The sequence below is a fragment of the Mus caroli genome, unplaced genomic scaffold (assembly GCF_978045245.1).
Source record: "Mus caroli unplaced genomic scaffold, Mus_caroli_1 scaffold_3, whole genome shotgun sequence".
Lineage (NCBI taxonomy): Eukaryota > Metazoa > Chordata > Mammalia > Rodentia > Muridae > Mus > Mus caroli.
The window spans coordinates 35,876,358-35,898,202 of record NW_028227258.1 but is presented as its reverse complement, the minus strand read 5'-3'; the positions used below and the strand labels follow the sequence as shown (position 1 = coordinate 35,898,202).

Below are 21,845 nucleotides of genomic sequence, written 5' to 3'. Positions count from 1 at the left end.
CTGCGTTGTTTCTCCTTGAATGTTTTTGTTATATACACACATACGCATACACATACGCATATGCATACACTTATGCTTACGCATACACATACTGCTGAGTCCATTTTTGTCATTGTGTGAATGTGGTTTCAAGGTAGATCCTCTGCATTGGACAACCAGTAAAGGAACCATCCCTGGGAAAGTCAAATTTCTCTTCTCCTACCATTCATTAGTTGCCTACAGATTTTTGTGTAGGGGTAAAAAAAAAAAAATCCCTTTTGACATTAACATGTCCATTGATATTGTCATTGTTCTGGTCTTGTTTATACAGCTATTTCTAGGAGAGAATATGTCACAGCAGATTTTCCTGGAACTATGGCTATTATAATCATGTCTGCCACTCTTCTGGTATTTCCTATGCAGAAGCTATGATAAAGATCCCTACCTTGTGTCTAGTTAAGATTTTCTTTGATGGTCTCCATTTGTTGTAAAAAACAGGGGGCGGTTGCTTCTTTCTTGATGAGTGGTATACGCTCACCTGTGGGTACACAGATTTAGAATGTCTTAAGGAAAGATACGAATGAATGTATGCTGGTCTATTCAAAGAACAGTAGTAGATTCTAGTCTAAGGGCTATGATCTCAGTGGCCCTGGGCTCTTACTTCCACTTAGTGGACTTTGAGCCAGTGTTTGTTTGAGGCCAAGCAGAACAATTGAATGAAAAGCTGAGGGAAGTCAGATTGAGTCAGTCAGCTTGGAGATGAGTTTGAGCCAGAAGAGCTAAGTTGAACTAGCCAGCCAGAGTTCAGAGAGAACTAGAAAAGTTGAGCTTATTCAGCAGTAAGTCTTGGAGATAACAATTATATCTACTGAAATAAAAGTACTTTTATAAATCAACACATTTTGGTACACTCTTCTGAAGTTTAATTCATTAGTTGATGTGAATTGGACATTATAAATAATTGTGAAACACATAGCATATATATCACTTAGTCTTACAAGGTTATTGAATGTAGCACCATTCTTAGGAAATAGACATAAGTTAATGAAAAATGTTCCAGCAGATGGTCCCATGCTCTTAAAGACTCAGACAGCACCAAGTAAACTTAATGGCTATAAAAACAAAACCTAAACATTACATGAAGTTGGGGGAGGAATGTGGTAGAGGGTAAGGAAGGAATTGGGGTAAGAAATGGGAGCACAGTAGATCAAAAATCATTACAAGCATGTGTGAAAATTTCAAACTCTTTTTTTAAATATATATGGAAGAGTCTTTTCCTTTAGAATAAAAGCAAAATGATTGAAGTAACATTTGATTCCTGAAAGGTCATGCTGAGAGAAGCAAAACCACAGCCCTCTTTCACTTTCCCTACCCCCTCTCTCCTCCCATACACACATACACACTTACACATACATACATATACACAGGTGTATATTAATATATTTGAATATGTATCAATTGTAAAAAATAGATATTAAGTGTGTCTACCATTCAGAGTACATTTCTAGGACCAACCTTGAACTTATACTAAAAGATAACTTATGACAGTTATATGTAACCTCAAACTTTCCAACTGAGACCCAGAATAATGACTCTGAGACAATATTTATGAATAAGTGCCTAGGCCATACACTTGGGCTTGTTTCCTGACTAGCTCTTATCTTATTATCCCACTTATACATTTCTGTGTCTGCCACATGGCTGGTTACCTCTCCTCAGGTCATACATCCTTTCTTCAGATCCTTATGGTAAATCCCCCATGCCTAACTCACTCCCAGAGTTCCAATCTCTGTACTGCAACTCTCACCTTCTATTTCCTGTCTTTTCTAATAGGCCATCAGCTTTTTACTGACAGGTGATACTTTCACACAGTGCACAAGAGATTCTCTCGATGGGTATCTAGAGAATTTATACAAGTATGATGTTGACTATGAGTGTTTAATTACAAGTTTGGTACCTTAACCATATGCTGTAAGTTTGACCTTCAGGTAGACTACAAATGTTGGAAAAAGTAAAAGCCATGGATATTTTCTGCTTCCGAAGACTCCACGCCAGCATCAGTGTGCTGAGGAGCTACGGGACTGATCTCTGGAGGTAGAGAGAGAATAAACTGAATCTGATCCCTCTGAGGCCTCCTTCTTTTGCTTTTGCTGGTTTTATATTGTATTTCGATAGAACTGGACTGTAATCACTAATATAGCACTTTCTGAATCCAGAGGGTCATTCTAGTGAATCATGATAACTTGAGTTTTGTGTAGAGAGCTGCACATTTGTAACAGGGTCATCTGAGGTACAGATATTCTGCAGATACCTGAGTTTATAGTCAGTGCCTGAAATAGGGGCTGTCTTGTTGGAGACAGATTCTTACCCTGTGGAGACTCCTGGTAATCAATGTCTTAAGTCACTGCAGCTAACATAACCTTCTTTGCCTCTCCCCCAATGTCTGTGGCCAGCCACAAGCTTCAGGTCACACCTCAGATTATTCCCTTTGTCAGTTCAGGAGCATTTACCGAAACAGTGAATAGCTGCTATGTGATTACTGGGACTGTCAGTTTGGATTAGTGAATACATGCTTGATTTCTACTGAACAGTAAATGTTCTTGTCTCTACTGCTTTTGTAAGCCGCCTAACATCTATCAATTTCTAAGCACACTCTAATTGACTAAATTGTAGGGTCAGTACGTGAGGGTTTTTTTTCGTGACACTGGATTTACATTACAACATGAAGGTACAGTTTACTTCTCTTGGTGAAGCTGTCTTAGGAATTTGAAAGGGAGTAAAAATCAGGCACTAAAAGCACTTTGAGTAGGATCTTTAATTGGAAAAATTTGAAATCTAAGTAATTAAGTATGGATTAATTGAAATTAGAATTGAATAGACCACAGTTTGGTGACAAAATATTGTTCTATGCATTGTGCATTTTTGTCATATTGAAGAAATATATTTTCATATAGTGACAATTAGATTATTGAACTATTACTTTGAAAGAATTTTTTAAATGATTGCTTTCTTTTAGCTCTAGTCTTTATTCCAGTTGGCTATTTTTTTTATTATAATCTACTCACTTGGTATTATCCTAATATACTTACTGTGTCCTCTCCTGGAAACTCAGATCCATACTCTATGCATGTCTACTAATTATCAATTTGAGGAGAAATCTACCCTGGAGCCTTGGAAGCAGGTTGTGATTGACATTAAGTTTACTGAAGTGTGGCTGAGAGCATCAGTATGGCTGATAGTCCAATAATTAAAAAATGAATAAGAGCATATGTGTTATTATTTTGTGTAAAGTGTCAATAAACTTTAAGCTTATTGCTCAAATGCGCCTCTGAGAAAATGAAAGAGCCATTGTTTCTCTCATTTCCAACATAAGCACACTGAGAAGGTTGAATAAATGCTGAAAAGAGAGATTTATAAATATTTATTATAGAACATCTGATGTAAATTAATGCATACTGACTGTAAATTCAATGCAATTCAATCCGACAACTAGGACCCAGTGAAAATAAAAGTTACTTCTAAATCGGAAGTATTTCCTTTAAAAGAGAAGAATCAGATCAGCACATCCCAAAGGCCTCTGGAACTCAAAGGCATTAACAGTCTCATTTTAGGATAGTCTGTTTATGCTTACTAAAAGAGGTAAGTCTCCTTTTAGCTTTAGGTATAGTATATTGAATCTACATTATAAAAATGCATACTTACAGAGGAGTCAAAGATTATTACTTTTTTTTCTTGAGACAGGGTTTCTCTGTATAGCCTTGGCTGTCCTGGAACTCCCTCTGTAGACCACGTTGGCCTGGAACTCAGAAATCCACCTGCCTCTGCTTCCCAAGTGCTGGGATTAAAGGCATGCACCACCACTGTCCAGCATGAATCAAAGATTATTTAACTTAAAAAATATATGTTAGTTTCTTAGAAACATATGCAATTTTTATAATACCAATGCCAGGCTTTACATCATAGAGTAAGAAGTAAAATTGGTTTAACACAGAAATAATTCTGTAATAAAATTGTACATTCTCCAAGATTAGTTGTATTAATTTATATAATCATTAAAATTGTCAGCCCCTCAAACATATATACAAGTAATATTATATATACTGAGTAAGGTATATTTATATATTTACTAATATACATATACATGCATTTAAATATATGTATGTAAAAACAAATGATGGTACGTAGAGGCCATGAATTTGGAAGAGAGCAAGAAGGGATATATGGGAGTGTTTAGAAGGAGGAAGAAGAGGGGAAAATGGTATAATTAACATTTCAAATGAATGAAATACTTTTTAAAATCTGAGTAAAAGGAGATATTTACATTTCTCCATGATAAAAGCATCAAAAAATAAATGCATATAAATTATCTTTATGCCTTTTAAGTATTCACCAATATGTGTTCTTTCTTACTTCTTTTCAAATACATTTTAGGAAACATATTTACCATTTTGGACTAGTGCCATAATCATATTTCCTACAACTGATTCTCTAAATTAAATGAGTCATTAAAAATGAAATCAGAAGATGCATTTACAAAAGGGAAGAATTATTTATATTTGTTTGTGTATTTTTGAAATTGATTTAAAAAGCATTAACAATCTGAGAGGCCGGGATATGAAACATTTGACAGTGGAGTGATGGTGAGCCTTTCATTGATAAGTGATTTATGTTCTAGAAAAAGACACATGATGTCGAGAGTAGCATTTCATGTTGGCTTACAGGACGTTAGCAGGAGAGCTCTGACCTCTGAGCATGAGTTTGAGCCTTCGTGTTGACTGTGAGCAAAGGCCATTTGATGAGGAAGCTAAGAACATACTGTAGAGCGGACAATGTCAGCCAGTGTGGAAAGTTCATAGCTGCAATCTGAGCTCTTGGAAAGCTGAGGGGCAAGAAAACTGCTGTGAATTTAAGTAACATATTGGCTTCATGACAAGACCTTACATAAAAATAAAAATTAGAGTCTCAGATCAGAAAACAAGAATGTAGCAGTACTACTTTCTTGAGTAAGAAAAGGGAAAATATACACATATTCACATATATTTTTCATCGTTCCTGGGAAAATAGAAAATATAGAGATTATACATAAATTTAAAATTCAATGTTCATATCCTAAATTTTATTTTAAAACTTTATTTAATAAGCATGATTTGTTATGTGTATTCAAAATGGCTTTTGGGTTTATATTATAATCAAAGTATTCATAGTTTGTGATATTATTACAAAGAAATAGTTTACAATTACAAGTCTATTTAGATTTTTACTTCTTGTAGGTTCATTTATTTTATCTTATGTATATGAGTCTCTTGGTTGCATGTGTGTTTGTGTACCACATATGTGCCTGGTGCCCATGGTGGTCAGAGGAAGGCTTCAGATCCCCTGAAACTGAAATTAGGTGAGAGCTGAGATACAAACCTAGATCTTCAGCAAAAATAAATGCTTTTAACCACTGACCACTGAGAGAGACCCAGGGTGGATGTTCAGGGCTTTGTTAATACATAACTAAAGTAAGTCTACATTGCCTCTTGTATGATTTTTTTCCTATTTTAATTTTATTTTACCATAACACACACACACACACACACACACACACACACACACACACACACACACACAGAGGTATGTATATATGCATATATATATACTGTGAAAACTAAATGTTCATTGATAAAATATTAAAGATGAATTTGTACTTGAATTGTTTAATAAAAGCAGCATTATTTTAAAGGATGTGTTGACCAGAGCCATTTAATTTATAAAGTGTATCTTCAATTATTTAAATTTACATTTGAGCAAATATCATCAGAATGTGTGCTGGTCTGTATATTTAGTGAGTGGATGCCTGATGCAGAAAGAGCTGTGTACAATGAGAGGTGTCTCACCCTCTGTCTCCTCAAGGATACCATGGTCTTAAAGTTAATGAAAAGATATTAAGATAAGACAGTTTTCACAGGAAAAAGACAAGTCTGTGTGAGTACCTCTTCAGCTCACACTTAGTATCTAACTCGGGTTTTGATGTAGAGAGCAGTGTCTCAGGGAAAACAGTGATGAGGTGGGGATGGGAAGAATCAAAGAGGTGGCACATGGCCACATGGAGTTTATTCCAGATGACAGGAATTAAAACCTACTCACCATGAAGGCGTTAGAATGGAGTAGGCCATAAGGAAGCCATTTGCAATGTCTAAAAGTACTTTGCTTATGGACAAATGACACAATGCCATTAGTGAAATGGAGGTTTTAATGACAAATTTTCATTACAGAAATTTAAAACAAAGTGGACATATTCACTCCAAGGTGACATCTAGTTCCTTTGTGTCAGCCCCGATAAGTTAAATGCATCTAGTTTATATATTCATATGGAGAGGAAAGCTGTCAAATGCTCGTTTTCAATTTTGGAACTTCAATTTATTTTTAAAATGGATGTATTACAACATAATAGCCTCGGTAACCTCATTTTTTTTTTTAACTTCACTTTTGGCTTGTCCTTGTAGATCTGTTTTCAAGGTCATTATTATGTCACCAACGAAGGCAAGATGTGTACAACTGTGCTTACAAATTTTATTTTTAGATAATAGTTCATTTTCTGAGAATGTGGTGTTTAGTGTATAATCTATCCTTTACTTCTTATCCCTTGTTGCAATATTACAGGAAAACGAATTTTAATGTATATAAGAGGAAATGAGAAATTGGAGTTTCATGCTCTCAAAACTGCCTTGCATGTCTTTTGAGGCTGAGAAGAATAGGGTCTGTGAGCAATTAAAGCCAGGAATGAAGGGGAATTATCCAGGAGGTTGTGAAAAGGGATTAGTGGTAAAATTAGGCAGGATCACGTGTCTCCAACCTGCTTGATTATTCTGAGCTCCTCGTTGCCTGCAGGACACAGATAACTGTTTCTGCATTATTTCTTATGAAACTAATGAATGATTCAGGGTTGCTATTTTAAATCACCAGTAAAGTAAAAAAAAAAAAAATACAAGGGCATTATATGTTTTCTTCAAAAGATAAGAAAAACTATTATCAAAGAGATCATTATGCACAACCTATAATGTGCAGAATGCCATCAACATTTTGCATATTTCATGAATTACTGGTTTAATAAGCTAGTTTCCAAAATAAAATAAAATATATCTAACAATTATACTTAACTGGGCTTTCCTTAATCCCAGTATATGGAAACACTTCTGTGAGTAGAGTGACATTGACTTTGTCAGGAAATGAGTGCCAGAGTCTTTGCTTCATGAGACTGAACTGGTAGGAAAGAGAAAAAGAATCCCAAGGGATCACAAAGTCCCTGATGTTTTACTGCCTGGATCAAGTTAACCTTAGCACAAGTGATGCTCACTACAGAAATCAGCATTCATGAATAAAAGAGTTTAAATGGTCAATTTGCCCCTCACAGGCAGGATAAAAACAGCCCCCAGAGAAGGTGTACCAAAAAATGTCTTCAGGGTTCTAGAAAGTATCAAGTGACAAGTTGACACTGGCCATTAGCTTATCACCCTCTAGTATCTCATATCTATCTGTCTATAGATAAGTTGATAAAATATCTATATAGATATAGATATAAACTACACACTTGAAAGATTATTGATCAATAGAAATCACATGCATTAAACAGTATTTAAGAGAAAATGTATAACCAGGTTTTTTAAAAAATGAAAATCATAAAGTACATTTTGTGAATTTTTAATGCTACCACTTTGATTATTTTTTTTTTCTAATTGTTTAATGATAAAATCACTGTGGCTATAGAGTATTTGGATTGCGGTTTTACTCATTTTATTATCTAGCCTTCGTGGAGAACAGAGTAGCTTCATATCTACAAGCTCTCTTCATTTGACCCAGTCCATGGCTGAGGAAGGGCAGACTTTTCAAATCCACCATTTATTACCTTGGTCTTTATGAGTTAGCTTGTAAGTTCTATGTGTTATAAAAAGTAATAGGTCCTATCATGGCATTTAAAAATGCACTCTGTTCTTCTGCATCCTAGCCAGCTCCTTTTCTCCCCATTTCACTGGCCTCCTGGCTTCCCAAATCCCCAGTTCACCCTCATGGTACAATTAGCTCAGCTCTTTCTTTTGCTTTTTGTTCTTCTCCTTTTCTTCATCCTTGATATCTCATAATCCTCCTTTATGGTTGTCTTTCTAATTTCACAATCTCCACTCACACACACATATAAGATCAGGGTCTGGGATTTGAATGACAAAGAAAATGTAGTATTTGTGCTGAGAGATGGCTCAGCCTATGAGAGCATCTGGTACCAAGCTAATGACCCGGGTTCCATCCCCATCCACAGGATGGAAGAAGAAAATCAGCTCCTGCAGCTGTCCTCTGACCATACAGCAGTTCCGTAGCAGGAACAAATGCACAGACACCTATAGACACCAAAAAATATCAATAAGTGCAATTTTATTTTGTTTTTATTTTTACACTGAATTCAAAATATTTTTTCATACAATATATTCTGATTATGTTTTCCCTTCTCATATTCTCCTCTCCTCACCTCTCCATCCACTGAAATTTGCAATAGGGACACATATAATTTTGAAAGATAATGTAGCAATCATCATCCCTAATCTGGCCTATTCTAATTAGCACCCCATTTGTATCCATTTCCCCTCAAGTGTCACGATTTCAGTTTTCTTTGGAGATGGAATAAATCCTATTGTGTAGGCATAGCACACTTTCTGTATCCATTTATCTGTGGATGGACAACTAGGCTCTTTTTCTATCCATTACATATCATGCCTAGAGTAATAATATACAGCATTGCACAAGGACCCCTCTAGCAGGAATCAGGAGCTGCGTAGCTAAGGTTTGTGGCAGTGCCCATCCATAGTTCTCTGCTGACTGCCCTTCACTCCTGATATAAAAATGGAAATTGAAGAACTGTTGAATTTTTCTATTGAAATAACAAAACAAGGAGAAATTATTATTTTGACGTTTGATCCTAAGCCAAACCATTTACCTTTCTCCACACTGAACACAAACTGAGAATTTAACCTTCCAGCATTTAAAACTCACGATTGACTGATAAAAATAAAATAATTTCAAAAGCACTTTCCTTCTTGAAAGAAAATATTTTATATAGCCTAAATAATCAAAACTTGTTTCTTCTTAAGTATAGAGAATACATCAAGTACATTGGCCACAAAGTAGAAATAATAGCAAGGGTTTGTTTACCTGTAACATTTCTCCTAAGCATCCTTGCTGCAGGCACAGCACAGTGGGTAAACACAAGAGAAAGAGGACTGATACCGAGGAAGACAAGTAGCCCCATGAAACAGAATTTTCATAAAATTCAATGATTATATTTTTAAAGATTCATTCATAGTAAAACATAATATTAGCTTACATCTAATAGAATCAGGGCATAATATTACATTACATCTTAAATATAGCTTGAAATGTTGCCTCTTATGTAGATGTTACATAAAATTCCACAGACCGGGAAGTGTATAAGAAATCTACATCTCACAGTTCTTTAGGCTAAAATCTCTAAGACTGTGTTTTTAGAAATAGATGGCTTGTATTCACATGGTGGAAGAGCTAAGAAACCTTTTTTTTTTTTTTAAATGTGTATATCTGATCTGCCTCTATATTTGTCTGTGTCCCACTGGAATGGTGTCTGGGGAGGCCAGAAGAAGGTAGGGTATCCCTTTTGGAACTAGAATGAGTATTGCCAGAGAAAACCATTTCATGTGTACCAATATTCTCTTATTTTTATTTTATTGTAGATATTAGTATTGAGCAATTGCGATACTTGTCAATCGTAAGGAAAGCTGTTGTCACATCATTCTCCTGACAGTAAAACAATATTCCAATTCTGTGGTCATTACTGTGATGGGGCAGTCAAATGAATTTCAAGATCTTTCATTTATTTATTTATTTATTTTCATTCTATTCTTCCCAATAACACAAGATATTTGATACAGCACTAGAGTGATGCCTTTATAACTTTCCCTTGAATTCTCTGCTCTCCCATAATATCTATAGGAGCAGTAAAGAATTCCCTCTCCTCATATTCTTTTCTGTTTATATATAAATACCGAAAACTGACCTGCTGTAGTGAATATTGGGAAAATCAAAACAAGACTGTACAGAGGATAAGGTGGAATATCTGTGATTTTGTTTATTATTACTATTATTTAATTTATTATATAATTAGCCACTACTCTCTTTCCTTTCATCCCTCTAAACCTTCCCATATATCCTTCCTTGCTCCCTCTCAATTGCATGGTGTCTTTTAAAGTTAACTGTTTTGTGTGTGTGTGTGTATATATATATATATATATATATATATATATATATGTATATATATAAATACATATATATATTCATGTGTGTGTGATATGCATACTACAGTGTGGATGTGCACAGCAGAGTATGGATTCAGGGAGTCAGTTTTCACTTTCCACCCTATTAGAGGCAAGGTCTCTCTTGTTTCTGAGACTGCCTGCAGATGAATACTGTAGCATTTATCTTCTTACATAGGTCCTGGGCTCTGATTTGAGGTTGTCTAGTTTGCCCAGAAAGTGCTTTGTCCCATTAACCCCGCTCTCTGGCTCCAAATCAGCAATGGACTTTTAATTTCTCTACTCTTTTCTGCTTGTAATTCTTAATGCCGATTATTGAAGTGACAGGACCCAGAATCACCAGGAAAACAAAAGTGTGAGTGTGCATAAGGGGTTTGTAGATTGGGCGAGCAGAGCTATCCTCACTACAGACAGGACCCACAATGCCATAGGCTGGAATCCTCCAGTGAGTGAAAGGTAGAAAGCTGAGTATCGGTGGTCCCTGTGCCCTGTTTTGTGACTGCAGATGCAGTGAGACCGACCGCTGCCTTGTATTTCTGCTGCTGTGTTTGCCCTGGTTGTGCATTGGACCCTCAGACTGTGAGCCAAACTAGACCCTTCCGTCCTTAAGTTGTCGTGCATTGTGTTCACAGTATTAAAACTGTAGTACACTGCTGTGTATGGATAGGATATTTTCTTTGTCTCTGATTCTCAAAAAATTGTATAAGACCCAAAAGACCTGTCTTAAGACTATGGACAGATATAGTTTACATTTTAACTTACCAACTTCTAACATATTTCTTTGAGTTAAAAAAAATACACTTGATACTCTTCTTAAGAGAGATTGATGATAAAATATTCACTTAATTTCATTTATTTTAAGGGCTCTTTTATTTATTTGTCACAATTTATTTAATATTTTCTATTATCTTTCATAATTTAATATGAACTCACTAACATACTTTTTGCATCATTTGCAGTTTATTTCCATTTCAGGATGTTCTTAGCATATTATGAAGTGGTACTTTAATGATATGTCTATTTCTTCTGAATTATTGAATGTCTCTCCAGTCTTTCATTTTGGGATTTTTGCGGAGTTAGTATTTTATGAAGATAGATTTTTTATGAAGATGAATTAAGGGTCGTCATCAACTCCCTTCGTCTACCTCCTGTGTGGATTGTAGAAAGCTGAATATGAGATTGGAAGCTTCCCTCTGAGTTACAAGGTCCCGCAGCATCAAAATTCTCTCTATGTGATCTGAGAATTCTGTGGAAGCATTTTCTGATTTAAAACCAGCTCCTGTTTCCCTGGGTTTTCCAGCCGCGATTGCAAATGCTGTTCCTGGAGCTACATTGCCCCCATGCGACCAAACAGGAGAACGGCATAAATGAAACTCCAGAGCACTGTACTTTTGGTTTTTGTGTTTGTATTTAGATATTTTCTTTATTTACATTTCAAATGTTTTCCCTTTCCTGGTTTCCCTTCCGAAAATCCCTATCCCATCCCTACTTCCCCTGATCACCTACAAACCCACTCCCGCTTTCCTGTCCTGGAATTCCCCTACACTGGGGCATTGAGCCTTCATAGGACCAAGGGCCTCTCCTCCCATTGATGACCGACTAGGCCGTCCTCTGCTACATATGCAGTTATAGCCATGAGTCCCACCATGTGTACACTTTGGTTGGTGGTTTAGAGCTCCCTGAGAGCTCTGGGGGGTACTGGTTGGTTCTTATTGTTGTTCCTCCTACGGGGCTGCAAAACCCCTTCAGCCCCTTGGGTCCTTCCTATAGTTCCTTCATTGGGAACCCTACAGAGCACTGTTTTTAAAATATGTATTTTTTACACTGATTTTCCTTAAATCAGTGTATAATGTTTTAGATAGGACATAGTGTACTAGACAGGACATTTTCAAGTAGCATGTGTTTTTGTGATTCTCTGTCTGCCTCTCTCGCAACAGCCTGTTCTCTCCATGTAGCAACACCCGCCACCCCCTCCCCCGCAACTTTTTAGCTTATTCTCCATCATTCCTGACCAACTCATGTTACCCTTTTGGGGTTTTCTTTCTAGAATTTGGAATTTACCCACACATACACCTGTTTACGTATATACAAGTAGACATTAAAGGCTTGGGTGTGAATACGGGAGAGAACATGGGTATTTTTGTCTTTCTGAGTTTGGGTCACGTGACTCAGCAAATTTTCTTTTTGATTTCACACTGGGAAGCTGCCATTCAGTAAGAACCGCGTGCCCACACTGGAAAAGTGAGTCGCAAACATCCCATGTCACTTACTTTGATTGAGGACATTTTGTGGAGTGTTTTACTGTTTGGTGGGTAGAATTTTTCTGTACTAGCTTTAAAAAACTAACTAGGGTTTTTGTTTTTTTGGGGGGGGTTCTTTTTTATTTGTTTGTTTGTTTGTTTTTGTATTTTGGGGCGGCTCAAGTCTTTCTGAGCACTGATCCAACGCTACAGGTTCCCAGTCACTGCATCCTCGGTGTGTGAGTCCACAATACTCTTTGTTTCAGTAAACATTTGCTTTCGTTCAACATGGAATTGGTCAGATTTGGTCGTGTACCTATATCTGTACCAATATAATTTTATTGTTCTTCCTCTTTACAAACCATGACCATATTTTTATCTGGAATCGTACAGCTAGCACGAAATTTGCTTCAGCACAGCAGATTTCCTCCAGTATTACCGATGCTATCCGCCTGCTGAATACAAACTCTCTTTTCTAGGTTTCAAAAATCTTCTCTCTGCCTTTGTGCTGACAGATATTAGTTGAGTAGAGAATTCTATACTGATAATTTCCCCCTTTCTGGTCCCATTCCACTCACTTTACTGCTTTGAAAAGTAGTTCAGCTGCTGGCTCTTGATTTCTATGCTCAATTTTGCCAATAATTTCGAGTAATTCTATTATTACGTGCTGTCATAGGAATCATCCTTTGACTACCTCTCATACATGCTTAATCAGCTACTTTAATTTATGTGTTTACAGTTTTCCATCTAATTTGGGAGGATTTTAATATAGTCCTTTAAATTGTTTTTGTTTTAATTAAAGGTTAACCCAATGACACATTTGTAAGCTTTCAAAAGAAATGATTTATACTACTTTTAAGTGGGCATTTATGTGCATATGTAGGCATGTGTGTGCATATACGTTGAGGTAAATGTTCTGGAATGCAGGTGCCAATGAGGATCAGAAGTTGGAATTGCAAGAATTTGTGAGCCTCCTACCATGAGTGCTGGAAAGTGAACTCTGGTCCTTTGGACCATCTCTTCCAGCTCCATTTCTAAGCTTAAAAGAAACCTCACAACTTACCATTTTCCATTCTTTTCTTGATCGTTTTTCTTTTCTCCTAGCTCCCTTCTCTTGATTTCTTGAAATAAGAATCTATTACCTGGATTGACCCAGACTCAAGCAATTTTTCTGGTTTTTGTTTGTTTGGTTGGTTGGTTTTTAAAATTTGATATTTTATTTATTTACATTTCAAATGTTATCCCCTTTCCTAGTTTCCCTTCTGAAAACTTCCTTCCCCATTTCCTCTCCCCCTGCTTCTATGAGGGTGCTCTGCCATTCACCCACTCCAATCTTACCACGCTGGCATTCCCCTACACTGGGACATCGAGCCTTCACAGAACCAAGGGCCTCTCTTCTCATTGATGCCTGACAAGGCCATCCTCTGCTACTTATGCAGCTGGAGCCATGTATACTTTTTGGTTGGTGTTTTAGTCCCTGGGAGATCTGGAGGAGGGGGTCTGGTTGGTTCATATTGTTATTCTTCCTATGGGGTTGCAAACCCCTTCAGCTCTTTCCATCCTTTTTCTAACTCCTCCATTGGGGACCCTGTGCTCAGTCCAATGGTTGGTGGCAAGTCTCCTCCTCTGTATTTGTCAGGCTCTGGCAGAGCCTCTCAGGAGAAAGCTGTATTAGGCTTCTGCTAGCAAGCACTACTTGTTGTCTGCAATAGTGTCTGGTTTTGATGCCTGTATATGGGATGGATCCCCAGGTGGGGCAGCCTCTGAAAGGCTTTTCCTTCAGTCTCTACTCTTTGTCTCTTATTTCCTTTAGACAGGAGTCCTTGTGGGTTAAGAATTCGGAGATGAGTGGGTGGCCCCATTCCTCAACTGGGGGCCTTGCCTAACCTTGGATATGGTCTCTACAGGTTCCCCTGTGCCTTTGTTGAGCATTTCAGCTTATTGCATCCCCTTTGGGTCCTGGGAGCCTCTTGCTTTCCTGGTATCTGGGACTTGCTGGTGGCTACCTCCTGTTCTCCATTCCCCATTGCTACACACCTCTGTTCAATTTCCTGACTCTCTGTGTATCCTCCCAGTCACCTCCCTCTATAGTTGAAGCTAATATGGTCCAAATTTCTCTCTCTCTCTCTCTCTCTCTCTCTCTCTCTCTCTCTCTCTGTGTGTGTGTGTGTGTGTGTGTGTGTGTGTGTGTGTGTGTGTGTTTTCAATGTCTGTCTTTTATTTTGGATAGTTTTTGTCTTCAAGTTCAGTGCTGCTAGTACTTAAAAATCTTTATGAGAGCTGAAGATACATCTCTGCGATAAGAGCTTTCAAAGCCTGAGACAGGTCCATCAGTTCTTTCTTGCTATATGCTACTTTAAAGGGAGACAACAGTTCCTCAATCACTCTGGGAATTAAAAACACCTTTCTTATAGCTGACTTTTGTTAACTCTTACAGTCTGGGTGATATGTGGGAACTCTAAGACATATTTTTTCTATAACTCTATAGCCTCTCTGTCTTGCTTTCTTTTTTCTTTTTCTTTTTTTGTCAACTTCACAAAAGTTAGGGTAATCTAAGAAAAGATAACTTCAACAGAGAATATGCCTCCATCGGACAGGCCTATGGCCAAGTCTGTGGGGGCTCTTACTGCTTAATGACTGATGTGGGATGACCCACTCTAAGAGGTGTGTGGCAGGTGAGTTTATCTGGGAAGGCATTAAACAATCATGGTCAATGAACTATCAGCTAAGATGAACAATAGTATAAGGGCCCAGGTGTGTTAGGCAAAAAATAATCACACTGGGAAGTAGACATTTTAAATTGGTCATCTGTTCTCCAAGAACGTAAAGGATAAAAAGGAGTAAAATTTGTAAAAAACTAAAAAAGGAGAAAGCTATCAACTGTCCAAATTTGGCAGTGAGCATATGAATCCTTTTGGCTCTTTCTTCTCTTCTTTGCTGTTGCAATGTGGGTGGTCGACTATTCTGTGTGCTAGGCCAGCTCCACCATTCAGTCATTCTTTTACCCATCATGGAGACACAGAATGTGATGACGACCAAAATGGAGGAAATAAAAGCCAGCTTTAATAGAAACCATGTTTGCCGTGCTTCTCATGTGCTGAAGACTAATTAGATGCTGGTGTGAATCCTAAAAGTGCCAGCATGAAGGCCTTGCTGGAATTCTTCCTCTACTGGGAAAGCACAAGCAGTGGGCTCATCTGCTAGACAGCATGCTGCATCCAATGCTGGTATGTCAGGAGGCAGAATTCAATGCCACAAAGTCCAACAAGCTCAAGTTAAAGCATCAAGCCACAGCACTACACCGGCCCTGAGGAAAATGTATTAGACTGGAATTATGTCAGCAAAAAATTTAATAAAAATGTTCATTGACAAGTAGTCCTCTAAATATCTATACAACATGAAAATGATCAGTTTATTTTCCTGTTAGGGAGGGAAACACAGAAGGAATATCAAACATTGGAGTAGAACCAACTCTCAGGGAGCTAGCCTGGAAAACTGAAAATGTACATCAAAGTGAATACAATTTTCTGTGTCTAATGGAATCAGTTACATAATAACAAAAGTATTCATCAAAAGGGGGATACTCAAAATTTATATTTCATAAGATATCCAGTTATTAATGACCTAGCTCTTTGTTGCTTCAGTGTACTCATAGTTAGGTTCTACTCACAATATTCAGTTCTGTAGGGTATAATGATGAAGAGATTCATATACCACCTACTGTAAACTCTCTCATAATACTGAATGAAAGAAATAAGGCATGGAGAATTGTGTCAGCACATTTCTTTTCTGTGTGTAACAGCAACAAAGTATGTTCAATGCATAGGCAATCTTGTTTCTCCTTCTATGGGATTCTATGGGATTCGTGATTTTTTTTTCTTCAAATATAACTTATATGAGATAAATGTGTGAATAAATCTGTACATTACTAGATCTACATTTTTAAAACACAAAATTAATGCAAGACAATTTAGGTGATTGGCCTAACATGTAAATTAAATTTAATAAGGAAATATCTCTGAAGATTGTACTGCAGACACTACCCTAAAAGCTAAGAACCTTTCTTGGAGTGAATACATCTTTACCCTAAAGAAAAAAAACACTCATCTTACGTCAATTATAATAATGCCTTTCCAGACATAAGACATGCATGTGTTAATACCATAATATATTTTCAATGCATGCCTAAACTGTAACAGAGATGATCGCTAGTTTAATAACCAAGTTGTGGGTAGCTTTCTAATACTCAAGTCTGTGCTCTCTGGTGTGATAAATGCTGAAGAAGAGAGTAAAGTTCATGGCTAACCCCTTCACTAATGTTCCCTCATCCTATAGGGCAGACATGTTTCTCTAGACATCTCTGTGTCACATTCTCCGTGTTTTGTTCTGGTTTTGGTTGCTTCAGACACTAAGTGAAGGAAAGCTACCTTCTAAGCAGGTTTGATGTCTCTAAACTCTAATAATCTTAAAGGTAGAACAATTATTTATAATACCTTTATGGACACCTCAACTTTCTAATTGTACTTAAGGCTTACATAAGAAGAAGGAATCCGTTCCCCGTACTGGAAAGGTCTAGTGAAGTGATGGGTTCTTGAAAGAAAATCTACAACTGCCTTATCACTAAGTCATCACAATCCATATCTACATTCTAAACGTGTATCCTTATCCATACAGAAACACTCAGTTCTCATTCCTTATCAAAGAAGCGTCTTGTAATTGATGGAGACAATTACAACAAACTGAAACTGCTCAAAATACAAAGACAAATCCTCGTGTTGTTCTCAGCACAACTGACACATCTATAATACAGCTTGCACACTAAGACTCGGTGATCAAGGCAAAAGACAGGGCAGAGAGATGGTAAGGGATAGAGAACAGGAAGTTTGAGGTGAGATTGTGCCTCCTAGAAATGTCAGAGAAGCTATATCAATTCTCATTAACCTGGCTACCTAAACATTACCTGAACAAGGATGACACGTTAACATGGATGGGGGAAATGTCCTGTGCCCTCAGTCCTTCACAAAATCTACAGGCAACTACAAACTGCTGAGCAGGGGAAAATAGTGTTCCCCAGAGAAAAGAACTCAACTTTCTTATCAAGTATCAAGCGATAAGTTCGGAAATCATATACTTACAAGTAACATAGAGACTTAGGTTATACCTGTATATTTGGGGAGGTGTGTGCATATCTATCTCTATATACATACACATACACACATATAATGACAAAGAAAAGGAGACATTGATTTTCAGAGAGGAAGAAACAAGGTTGGTGAGAAAGTAGTTCATGAGAAGGGTTAGAGTGAAATAAGGAAAGGTGGAAAATGATGTAAGTTTGGATTTTATTAGTAAACTGAGATGTTACTATTCTTTGGCCAAGTGTATCTATGTATCTATGTATCTATATCTGTATCTGTATATATATATCTGTATCTATATCTATATCTATCCTTCTACATATGTATGTTGTGTATGTGTGTATAAAATGTTTGTTCATATACACAATATAGAAAATAAAGATAAAGTGAAGAGAGACTCAATTTTAACCATTCTAGCAAATTGTACAAATACATTGGAGATAACTTTGAATCATAACTTTGCCCATATTTATGTTTTAAATGGGTAAATATATAGTTAAAATGATATTTATTCATAATTACTATAGGAGTAATCAAGACCTATCAGTATAATAACACACATTATTATACTGACTACTTATCCCACTGCTACTACTAGGTGTTTCTTGGTTATTTCATGTATGATGACTAAATAAATTTCTCCTCAGCCACCCTTAACTTCTATTTAAAGCAAAGCAGAAAGAAAGAAAAGTACGAGAGGCATTTGTTGTCTAATTTTCATTGTTAATATTTTAATTAAGTAAAGTTAGAGAATGAAATAGGAATAAGGAACGAGGAAAGCTGTCTATATGCTATTTTAAATTTCTGTTTTTTTGTATATCTGCATCAGTCTCTTTACTAGTAAGTGAAATAAGAACACTAGTGACTTGGATCCATAGTTATAAAACTTCAATACATTTTGCAAAATATCTGATACTATATTAACATAAAATAGCACAGTGAAATCATATTAGACTTATTTTATGCAGTTAAATGACTAATCAGAAAAACAACTTTGAAAGTGTGTGTGTGTGTATGTATATACATATACACACACACACACACACACACACATATATATATGTATGTATATATATATGTATGTATATATATATATGTATGTATATATAAACTGTCTACAGATACTTCAGTAAAAAGGTGGTTAGATATCACAAATCTTAAGTTAGTTTCTCTAAAGGTAAATAAGTAAACAACAAAGAATTTTAGTAATAAGTAATATAAATGTTTCCTTTAGTTTGGGAGAGCTGCCAAAATTCTCATTTAGAAAATTAATTAATAACCTTGGAGTTATTTTATGGAGGAAATATCATATGCAATAACAAATTAGTGATTCATGGTTATCCTAGCTCAGATTATCATTGCTACGATAAAACACTACAACCAACGTAATGGGAAGGAAAGAAATTACTCTTCCACATTTTCTTTCACCATTTGAAGGAAGTCCTATAAACTAAAGGACAGGAACTCAAACAGGGAAAGATCCTGGAGGCTGGAGCTGATGCTGAGGCCATGAGGAGTGTTCATTACTTACTGGCTTGCTCAGCTGCTTTCTTACAGAACCCATGGGGCTGAGCCCTCCTCCATCAATCACTGTTTCATAAAATGCCCTCCAGGCTTGCCTGCAGCTAGATCTCATGGACTATTTTGTAAGTTGAGTTTCCCTCCCCTCAGAGGTAGCTTTACCCCCTGTCAAGTTGATGTAAAACTTTCCCAAACAATGGTGTAATGTTATTTCTCATGTGCGGTTTTAAAGGCACTAGCTCCTTGTAGTTAGAAACAAGTAATGAATAATCCCAGCATAGTGCACAAAGGACACACAAGCAGCGCAAAAGTACTTCTGACAGGCAATTCTCTTTGCAAAAATTAAAAACAAAAATAAAAGAATTTCTAAGGACAAAACTGGGCTAGCAAGGATACAGGCGATGTGGTTGGAATTTGTTCTAACACTATGTATTTTCCCCATTTTCGGAGATCCATCTCACAGGCTTTCAAGATTGAGTAGTTTTAAAAACTGAAGCACGGGTGATGAAGGAAAGTGGGAAGCAGATGGTTACTTAGGGCAGAAATTATTTCACTTTCAGGAATGCAGCAGGGCCCTTGAATGACTAGGCTTTTTACTAGGTAAGGAAAATTAAAATGTTTAAAAGGTGTGGAGCTGAAAAGATCTGATGAAAGTCCTATGAGGTGGGAGGGATTAAAACATATTTGAATTCCTTCCCCTAGACAAGTTTCACAGTGTTTTTTTTTTTTTTTGACAGAAAAAAGACCAATATTTAATATTTTATGGAAACAAATTGTTAACTAATATTATTTATAAGAATCCATGGAATAGAAATTGGAAGAAATCTTTAACAGTTCATTTTTAGTGGATAGAGTTTAGTAAATCTGCTTTAGTGTTATTCTGAGCCGTGGTGGATTTCTAGAGCTGGCGTTGTTTTGTGTTTTCTTATTTTTGTGGGAATAGTGTTTTTGTCTTCTAAAATATACTCCTTATGTTTTTTTTCTGTGACTCGAGAAGGAACTGCTGAGTTAGAACTGGAAGCCATTATGTGGCTATGTTGTGACATTGGTTATAAAGAGAGATCATGACTGTGGAAAGACAGGACACTTAGATGCTTACTGGTCACTAATGGCAGACGCTAAAACTCACACAGTCAGGGTGGATGGCACACTCCAGAAGGGACAGAGCCTGCAGCTTTCCCACATACAAGTGATACCGTGTGGAGTGTCAATCTCATACAACCCTGGTGGCACGTAGTACAGTCCAGCTGTTTTACAAGGTATGTCAGCAGGTGTAGCTGCTCAAAAGCCTAACAGTGTCCACAGGACTCGGTGGTTCCTAAGTTCTCAAGGGAAAATCAAAATGTATGCAGGCTATTCTTGTCTATAGCAATTGTGCTGGCTAGTTCTATGTCAACTTGACAAAAGCTGGATTCATTTGAGAGGAGGGAACCTTAACTAAGAAAATCCCTCCTTAGGATCGGGCTGTAGGCAAGCCAGGGTGCTATTTTCCGGATTGGGGATGGATGTAGATTGATGTGGAAGGTTCCATTCCATTGAGGGTAGTGCTATCCCTGGGCTTGGTGTTCCTGGGTTCTATGAGAAAGCAGGCTGAGATCTTTCTCTTGGGCCTATGGCACCGGCAAGAGAGGGAAGCGGAAGCGTCGTGGTCTCCGAACTGCCCGGAAGTTCTGCAGTCACCGACGAGACCAGAAGTGGCATGATAAACAGTTCAAGAAAGCCCACTTGGGCATAGCCCCGAAGGCCAGTCCATTTGGGGGTGCCTCTCATGCAAAGGGAATTGTGCTGGAAAAAGTAGGGGTTGGAGGCAAACAGCCAAATTCTGCCAGGGTGCAGCTCGTTAAGAACAGCAAGAAGATCGCAGCATTCGTGCTCAGTGATGGCTGCTTGAACTTCATTGAGGGAAATGATGAACTTCTGGCTGCTGGATTTGGTCAAAAAGGTCATGCTGTAGGTGATACTCCTGGTGTCTGCTTTGAGGTGGTTAAACTAGCCAATGTAGCTCTTTTGGCTCTATACAAAGGCAAGAAGGAAAGACCATGATCAATCATAAAATTGACAATGGTTACAGTAATAAATTTTCATATTCTGAAAAAAAAAATAAAAGAAAGAAAGCAGGCTGAACAAGCCAGGAGGAGTAAGTCAGGAACCAGCACCCCTCCATGTCCTCTACATCAGTTGCTGCCTCCAGGTTCCTGCCCTGCTTGAGTTTCTGTCTTCACTTCCTTCAGTGATGGACGGTATATAGATCTGGAATTTCATCACAACAATTGTAACCACAACTAGGAAAGCCATGTTATTAATCATTGCCCAAAGTGAAACCAGTAAGTGATAGTTAAATAAAAATGTTTGGCTTATCACATAAACATTACTCAGTAGCAAGAAGGAGTTAAGTACTGATAATTCATTACAACATGGACAGACCCTGAGCACAGTGCCAGGTCAAAGAAGCCACAGCACATAGTGACCATTTCACTGACATGAAACTCCTAGCACAGGTAGATAACAGAGACAGAGTTGACCTGCAGTTCCCTGAGGCAGGACAAAGTGAAAGACACATGATGGAGGAAAAGGATGTGTTTTATAGGAGCAGTCATGATCCAACATTGTAGTAATTTCACAATTCTGAGACTATAGTAACTCCTACGCTAACT

The 21,845-nt window shown here is 37.2% G+C and overlaps 1 pseudogene; it reads left to right on the top strand.

Annotated features, from left to right (window-relative positions):
* The first annotated feature begins 1,999 nt into the window (after positions 1-1,999).
* Positions 2,000-21,234, top strand: LOC147005451 (small ribosomal subunit protein uS12 pseudogene; annotated as a pseudogene).
* The last annotated feature ends 611 nt before the right edge of the window (positions 21,235-21,845 follow it).